Source organism: Tasmannia lanceolata, unplaced genomic scaffold (genome assembly GCF_043159265.1).
Source record: "Tasmannia lanceolata isolate RefF3 unplaced genomic scaffold, GAP_Taslan_0.1 ptg000008l, whole genome shotgun sequence".
Taxonomy (NCBI): domain Eukaryota; kingdom Viridiplantae; phylum Streptophyta; class Magnoliopsida; order Canellales; family Winteraceae; genus Tasmannia; species Tasmannia lanceolata.
Window position 1 is genome coordinate 54,568,052 of NW_027518685.1, and position 9,595 is coordinate 54,577,646.

The window sequence follows — 9,595 nt, forward strand, 5'->3', positions numbered from 1 at the left end:
ATAACCATAAACTATCAATTAAAAAAGCACTTTTACAGATCATAATCCATTCAGTTCATACATTTTTAGAGTGTAAAAGCCTTTAATAATAATAAAAAAAAAATTACATTTACATTCCTATGCCTTGAAAAATTAGTAACTGACTATAGTAAAATTAGCTCATAGATACACAAGTGGATAGGCTATCATGAATAAAATCTAATGTTATTATCCTAACTCTATAGCATAAACTGGGCTTAAGAGTGTCATGAAACTTACCAATATTTATCAAATGGACATTCTATGTGAAAACAAGATTCAAGCATTCATAGCTTCCTCTGGGCAAGACTTACGCTTAAACCCCTTTGTCTCTATGATTATTTCATTGTTTTTTATACCTTGATAAAAATTAAGATAAAATAAACAAAGGAACCAAAACAGAACTATATCATCTGAACACACATAAAAATATTAATAGAACTTTTATTTTCAAAATCTCAGGTTTATATTACTTCATCATCAAACAATCAATGTTCAGATCCTCTTTATTTAACACATGATAACATGAAACAGATCTTAATGATTTGATCATCTTGTATCGATTCAATGATTATCGACGTTAAGAGAATAGCAGGAAAGAAATATTTTCTCCAAATCAACATCAAAATTCAGACATAACAATTATTAAAGTGCGATTTTTTAAAAATCAAATCCATCGGAGAATTAAAATCAAAGGCATATCATTCAAATTAACTATTACACCATTACAAAAATGCAAATAAAAAAAAATCATGAAATTGTATAAGGGAATGATTCTGATCTTACCTGTAGTAGACGAATTTTCACCTTTTTCTTAAAACTGATGAACACTCCTTCGCAATTTTCAGATTCAAAGCTCTCACAACCAAATCTTCTTTTCTTCAAGTTTTTCTTCTTCTTTGTAAATCTAAACTTTCTTGTATACAAGATCAAAACAATAAGTAAAATTAGTTTGAGAACTGGTTAGATCTATGAAAGAAATGACCAGATCTAAGGTTTAGGATGAGAAGATGAGGAGATATCGATCAGAGAAGGTGAAGATCGATGAGATCTACGGTTAATTGCAAGTGAAAGCTTGAATCTGAAATTTACAAGGTCAGATCTGAGATTTAGAGGTTTAGATCTGAGATTTTATAGCTTGATCTAGAGTTTGAGATTACTAGGGATAAGAGAAGAAACAGAAGATCAAAGATGACTAGAAATGGAGATCAACGAAGTGATAAGCCACAATACAGCCGGCCGGAGTTCCGATGAGCTTTGCCGGAAAAACGTAGGATTTAGCCGGAGAAGAAGGAGCAAGAGCTAGGTTTTTTTTTTATGAAGAAAAGAAACAGATCTAAGTTTTGATAGTGTTTTAAAAGAAAAGATAGAAGAAGTTAATGAAGAAGAATAGCAAGATGATGTCCGGTCAGAGCTTGGCCGGAATCTGACCGGAGTTAGGCTGGGGAAGATGATGAGAGGAATGAGGGTTTGAGTTTTTTTTTTTTTTTTTCTCTAAGCTTCAAAGCTCTGCTAGGTTTCGGATTTGAGGAAAAAATTAGAAAAGAATCTCCCTAAACGAAGCCTCTTGTCATGTATTTATAGGGAAAACATGATTAATTTTCATCCCCCCTATAGTGACAAAGACAACCCTTTTTATGGTATATTTATACTTGGTTTAGTTTTGAATGCGGTGGTCTAAAAAAAAAATGGTGCAATAAAAAATTAGAAAATAAATTTGTGCCCCTTTAAATGTCCAGGGACACCCTCCTGCTGCTATTTAGACAACAAATTACTCTGACAAGACAGCCCTCAGATTGGATAAACTATCCCCCTTCTGCTACACTATTAAGCTACCTACCTCGCTTGTTCGCTAGGCAAATCTTGATAGATTTTTCTGAAATTTTAGAAGGACCCAAATGGGTCTCTAATCTACCCTAGGGACGAATTTGGGTCACCAGATCATAGAATTACCTGGGTTTTAATCAAATCAAGTGCAAAAAGGGGTTCGGTCAAAATGGGGTGTCTACAGATGCCCCTCTTTGGTAGAGCGTGTTTGTCACACGAATGCCAAAGCCGAACAGATAACACATTTTGAACGACCCAAAATAACAAAAAGTAAAGCAAATTTTTGGGTTTTTGATTCAAAAATGGTATTCACAAAGGTAACACAACAAAGATGACACTTAACAAGACTTCTAACACTGCAGACAATAAGGAGATGACCTCTCACTGACTCTTGGCATGACAACCAATGACATCTCAAAAAGATAACCTCTCTGTAATCCATTAATTGTGTGATCCACAACAGTTAACAAGGACTTTTATTGAAAACAAATATGCATAAAATACTTCTCCCTCTTCTTTTTTTACTGTTAAACCAAAAGTCTGGTTAAACACAAAATGAATCACTAAAAGAATAGAATCACATTACAGACACACTTGTATCGATGAATAAAGATTTTTGCTGACAATCAGACCAAATATCGCTCAGTCAATTGCCAAAATGGTATCATTAAAAAGAAATGAGAAAGTCTTAACGGTCAGACCAAATATTGCTTGGTCAGTCGTCAAAACTAGCTCAAAACGAAAGGGCGATAACTACACAGACCATTGCTGAAAATTCGTCTGTTTAGCCATCCAGATAATCCTGACTCCTCTCTTTCAAGGTAGCGGGTCATCCAAGATTGATATGGTCCGGCGAAAAGGGTTCCATATAAATCCACGCAGATATACTTGACTCCTAACTCGTTAGGTAGCGGTACATTGCGAAGTGACAATTAGACAGGCCAAAATGTGGCATTTCACTGCTAAGTGTCACGGGCGAAGAAGAAAAGACCAGACTCCAAACACACGAAGCTCAATTTCACTGGTAGTTTCGTACTTCTAAAAACTCTTCATGGTTAAAGAAAAGCCCAGACTCCAAACATGCGGAGCTACTTCACTGGAAATTCCTTTAAGAAGAAATCCTTTTCAAATGATGAAAAAAATTACCAGACTCCAAATCACAGAGTCATTGGCGAAAACGTTTTGAAAATCTTTCAAATGATAAAAGACAAGACCAAACTCCAAATTACGGAGCCATTGGCGAAAACATTTTTTTTTTTTAAAACCTTTCAAATGGTGAAAGAAAAGACCAATCTCCAAATCACGGAGCCATTGGCGGAAACATTTTTTTTTAAATCTTTCAAATGGTAAAAGAAAATACCAAACTCCAAATCATGGAGCCATTGGCAGAAACAATTTTTAAATCTTTCAAATGATAAAAGAAAATGCCAAACTCCAAATCACGGAGCCAATGGCAAAAATAAAATTCATTGAAATGATTGAAGAAATGACCAACTTTGATCGATTTCACCAGATGAATAAATCATTTCTGCCTGAGAATGATTGAAAATGCACGATCTGTGCTGAAGACAAAACTCAAGCAAGGATGAAGAAATTTTCGAGTACTGACCCTTAAAATAATGGAAAAGAAATCTGCTGGAATTTTGAAAATTGCAGGAATGAATTCTAGACTCCGCTGGGAGTAAAGATTTTATGAAAACTTGACTCAGAAAGATAACAATTTGATTGAAGAGCTTGAACCAGAAGAATGTATTCAAGTTCCTCTATTCTCTATTTGATGAGAATTGCCATCTCAAATATCATTGTTTGATTGATATCTTTTATGACGCAAGTCATAAAAGATGCCCCTAGTATGATTACTTCCATGACAAAATTCATCGGAGAGCAATAATAGAGGGACCAAAAGGATAAGCAGAAAGCTTTCATTAATGAATTCTTGGGATTACAAAGCTTTTCTCAAGAACACATGGGTTTACAAAATTTTCTCATGTACAAGAAACTGGTTTTGCTCAGAAACTTTCTTCATCTCTGCCAACCACTGATACTTCAGACGGGTTTTAAGAGCCTGCCACATTCTGAATTCTGCTTTGCTTTACATTATAAACAAGAGGCACGGATTCTCTTCTTTCCCTCCCTTTTACCACCCCGGCTTTGGGAGGACATTGACTAAACAAGACCTCAAAACTTGACCTCAACTCGACAAAATAAAGACTTTGACAAACGACAAACGAGGACTTTGACAAAAACACAAGACATGAACACTAAGAGAGACCGAATCTGCTTCTTAGCCTGATAAAATATTTCAAGATGGTAAAAGTCTACCACTCTTAGATTCTTTTGGTTACCGTGTTTAAAGGTGTTTCATTCCTTTTTTCGGTATTTCTGTCATGGTTATTATCCCTTTAGATTGCTTAGTTTCAATCTCCTTAACTCAAAAAGTACCAAAGGAAGCTTTGCTGGTGCTTACTCAAACATTAGAATGATGCCAAAGAAAATGAAAGTCTAACTGGCTCTTCAAAACTCTGTCCTCTCTGCATGAAGTCACTGCCATGACCAAATCGCCTTTCTAGGTTTTCGATTTGGCGGACCGTATGCCTTATATTTTGCCTGGACTGTCTGCCCTTGCAGATTTTCCATCCAGCAGGCTCAGCACCTTGATTTTTGCCTAAGCCGCCCTTTCGGGTTTTCAGCTTAGCGAGTGAATGACCCTAACTTTTGCCTAGACTGCCCTTGCGGGTTTTCAGTCTAGCGGGTCTAAGACTCCATCATTTTTCTTTCTTTCTGTTTCTCTACAAACTTGGGCCTAAAATACACCAGAAAAACTTTAAGGTAGGCTTAGGTTCAAGCAGGATAAACTTTGGTTTGATTGCATGTATTTTAAACCGAATCTGGACCCTCCAGACTGCCTACGTATCCCTGAAGAAATGGGAATCAGGTTTGCGTAGTTCACCCATTTGGGTTTCAAGAATTGTTGTTTTCAAAATGTTACGAAAGACGTGACCGAACCTGAATTAATCAGGCTACCTACGTACCCTTAAAAAGGGATCAGGTCATGACGTAGTTCAAGTTCAATATCTTTTATGACGCAAGTCATAAAAGATGCCCCTGGTTTGAGTTTGTCAAAGAAATGGAGTATTATTTTTTTATTATTATTAATTTTTTTTTGGCCCAAAGGGTTTGCAAATGGTCTTAAACATATAGGTTGTTGGCTCAAAGCTCAAATCGATCAAAGATGGCTTTCTATTGTACTTAAGCGTAATACTTCTTTAATTGATCCAGGTTTGTAGGTTCATTTAATTTTTCTCCACTTTCATCGAGGAGTCTTACGGCTTTTCCAGGCAGGACTTCATCAACAATGTAAGGACCAGACCAATTTGGCCTGAACTTTCCTCTGGGATCAAACACCGGTGCCCGGTAAGACTTCAAGACGAGATCTCCTGGCTTCAACTCTCGGACCTTGACTTTCTTATTGAAGGCTCTTTCGATTCTTCTTTGATACCCTTGGATATGATATGATGAGCACATTTATGTGTGAATTGTAGGTGTAAAAAGCATGCATATTTGATAATTAAAGCGGTGCTACTAATGTATTTTGTGTGTTTCTGGTGTTGCAGGGTTATTTATGGATTTTCACGGAAAATAGAGCTAAGGAGATGAAATTCCTAAGGAAAACAATCAATTTTCAAGAAAATCTAAAATTTCAAGATACTTTGGTGGCCGAGTTCAAGATGCTCTAACTGGGTTGAATTTAACGGTTCAGATTACCTTATTGGAGTTATTTAAGGGAAGCAATCAAGTTACATGGTGGACCATTAAATTGGATGGCTCGGATCAGCTATGGAAATGATTTAGAGGGTGCACTTGATTACCATCACGGCCCATTAAATGAATAGTTTAGATCATCCAATAGAAATGGTTTGGGAAAAGTCCGTCAAAGCTCATAGTCTAGATGGTTTGGATTAGCGAACAAGTGGCCCCTAAAAGTAGTTTTTATCACTAATATTTGGATGGTCTAGATTGTTCTTTGGAATTATTCAAAAGGCACAATCATATTTACCTTGCAGCCAACAAATTGGACGGTTGGATTGTCCTATGAAAACCAATTTGGGTACTTTTAAATGGGCGGTGTGGATCGTTCTACGAAGATGAATTAGGGGTGCAACCACTCTATATTATCGCCCATCATTTGTACGGTTTAGATCATCATACGACAATGGGTGAGGTGCGTCATTAATTTATCTTGTAGCCCAACATAATGAGCGGTTTGGATCATCTTACGGAAATAATCCAAGGGATCTATTTATGGACCATCCAATGAACAGTTCAGATTGCCTTGTAGAAACGATTAAGGGGCATAACCTCTCTGCATGGAAGGGGGTTTTAAATAAATGGACGGTCACATCATCATATGGAAGTTGCTTATGGGATTTTTGGACATATATATGATGGAGGGGCAGTTTTGCCATTTAGAGAATAACCAAATATCTTAAATAGGAATTGCATTAAGAAAGAGATGGTTCGAATTTGAAGAAATATCCGTATATGTATTGGGGCCTACTTTCTCAACTCACATATTATATTTAAAGAAGGTTCTTTGTGGCAGTAGATGGAAAGGGCAACTAAATTTTCTATTGGATTCTTATGTGAGTACATGCATGCACGTACAGTTCTATTGAGATGGGATTTTCGAAAGCACATGCAAAGGGGACATAAATATCAGTTTCCTTATATTCATGGTGGGCCCCACGTTATTCTAACGATGTTTGCAAATCCAGCGTGCTCCAAGGCAGAAACTTTTAATATTAGAATGGGGTGCGAGTATAAAATAAACAAGGAGTGTGGATATCATCAACAAGCAGCCCTCAACTTTGGCAATTGCCATATTGTGTTACAACAATAGTGGGACCCATTTACAGTTTGGAAATTACCAAATACATGCAAAACTCTCTACAACCCACGTTTCCGTTTGAAAGAAATAGCAACTTCCTAATTGCTATACATGCATTTGTGGGACCCACTTGAAGATTAAAAATAGCATTCCACGGTTTTGGATTCAAAAATAGCATGTTTTATATATTATATAATGCAAATGGGACCCACTTACTAACTTGTCTTACTTGTTTGCACATTTAATATAGGTGGGGCCCACCATGAAGAAGGAGAGAAAGTTGCTAAAATCCCACCTATTTCTACGTAAGAGAAGAGGAAAAAGTCAACAAAAATGGCTCAAATTACCAAGACAAGGTACAAAGTTGCTGAAATTATACACACAAGGTGGAAGTTGCTAAAATTTCAAAGATGCCAAGTTATTTTTGTGAACTTCCTTGGGGCTTGTAAATAGAAAGAGATTCCCTCCATATATGTGTGAAAAGAATAACAAAGATGGCTCCTCCTCTCTCTCCATCCTATATACAATTCTCCACCATTCTCAAGCTCTCTCTCTTTTAGGTTTTCTTGTTCTCTTTCATGCTCTTTTTCTTTTCTACTCTCAACCAAGGATCAATCATCCACCATTCAAACTCAAGGTGACATTAAAGCTTGAAGGAGGAAGATTCAACCAAAGATTGGAGGAGAAAAAGAATAAGTTCTTTTTGTATTTTGTTCTATTTTCTAGTTCCAAAGTGATGTATTTTTTTTGTTTAATTTAAACTAGTGGAGAGTTTATTTTTCTTTTAGTTTTCCTTTTAAGTAATTATATGGCATCTCTTCTCTTTTTTTTCTCCTTTATTTTTGTTTTTCTTCACTTCTTCATGAGTAACTAAATCCTATTTACTTAGGGTTTAGTTGAAGCCATGGGAAAGGAGAAATAATTACAATTAAATCAATCTACTCAATTAAAAAATTGTGTAGGAGTTTGTGTTTGGAAAATCCCAATCATTCATGCCATTGGCTTTCTCCTTTCGTATGAATGATTGTTGATTAACAAATATAAAGTTCTATATAATCAATGTAAATTGGAGAGTGGATTTGATTAATTACTTATAAGGAATGACATCCCTTTGATCTTATTCCTTATTGACTAGTTAATCGAATTTTCAACCCAATTCAAGAGTTGTTTTAATTAATCAATTTAATCCAAACCCATGGTGGATTCTAACCCTAAGTAATCTTTTATATTGAATTAAGATTTTTACATTATTCCAAATTACTTTTGCAATTTTCCAATTAACTTAGGCCTTTAGAATTTTAATTTTCTAATAAGATTAGATAAGTAGTTAACAAAGATTATTAGAATTTTGGCACACTTTGCCTAAATTAAGATTTCCAAATCAAGATCGTAGTTGAATTTGATTCTTAGATTGAATAGAATACACGCTTATATATAGTGTTGGCTCCGAGGTCTAAGTCCACGGAAATCCTGAGATTTTGCCAGGCAACAGTATATCATAGCTAGTATTCTAATCGGTAAAAGAATAGGATTGACAACTAGATTTCTCTTCCTTGAGTTCGACCCGTATTTACACGATCCGTGCACTTGCGGTTATTTAATATTTCAATCAAGTTTTTGGCGCCGCTGCCGGGGAAGAGAGTTGCATTAGAATCTTAATTATTCGAAGTGTTAGATTAGTAGTTATTTTTATTTTAGTTATATTTTTTGGTTTCTTGGCTATCCATCTCTCTTACTTGGTTTTCCTGTGTTTATGAGTGAAGGTTGGGTGCGGAACTCGGCCAATCGACTAGAAAGAGCAAACCGGTTAGAGACGGAGGAAGACATCGAACCAAATCCAAATCAAGTAGCCATGGCGGAAGAACAAGAGCCGCCAAAGAGTTTACGCGATCGCTTCTATCCGGCCCGAACCGCGCAACCTTCTTGCATTAGATTGCCGGTTGCGCAGGGCAATAATTTTGAGCTAAAATCGCAATTTATTTCTTTGCTTCCTCATTTTCATGGCCTCCCTTCGGAGGATGCTTATTTATTTTTGCGTGAGTTTGAAGATGTATGTGCTTTAATTAAGATGCAACAACTTACCGATGATGCGGTAAAGTTGCGGTTTATTACGTTTTCACTCAAGGAGGGAGCTAAAAAGTGGCTCTATGGCTTACCAACGAACTCCATCACCACTTGGGAGGAGTTCGCCGTCGCTTTCCTAAAAAAGTTTTTTCCATTACATAAAACTAATAAGCTTAGGAACGATATTTTACAATTCAAACAAAAGCCATTAGAGTCATTTTCTAAGTTTATGGAGAGGTTCAAGGACCTACTCCAAGAGTGTCCTCACCATGGAATTGATGTGTGGCATTTATGCCAAATTATTTATGAGGGCATAGATTACCAAACAAAGCAACTTCTTGAGTCCATGTGTCCTAACGGTTTTACATCTTTCACAGATGAGGCCGCGGCATGGAACTTCTTACTTGATTTGGCGGAAAAAACAAGAGAGTGGGAATCCACTCAAGAAGGTGAGAGAGCCAACACAGGTAAGGGATTTCTAATAGAGGGTGCCGTGGCTAAGGAGGCCCATCTTGATAGCCTAATCAAAAGGCTAGAAGCAATAGTTGTCAAAGGACCTTCACAGGTCCATCAAATTGCACATAGTGTTCCTATGTGCAATTGGTGTCAAGCCACGGACCATGTCATGGAAGAGTGCCCAACTCTTGCTAAATTTGGTAATTCTAATGAAAATGCAAGTGCCATGGTTTTAAATAATCCATATAGTAGCACATATAATCCGGGATGGAGGAATCATCCCAACTTTTCTTGGAATCAAGGGAATTATCAAGGAGGGCCATCAAATTTCCAAGGTCAAGG

General features: G+C 36.5%; 1 non-coding gene across 1 annotated transcript; it reads right to left on the reverse strand.

Moving 5' to 3' along the window:
* Positions 1-8,966: 8,966 nt before the first annotated feature.
* Positions 8,967-9,073, reverse strand: LOC143885670 (small nucleolar RNA R71). Its single transcript, XR_013253537.1, has one exon. It is a non-coding gene; the product is annotated as a small nucleolar RNA R71 (small nucleolar RNA).
* Between the last annotated feature and the right edge of the window lie 522 nt (positions 9,074-9,595).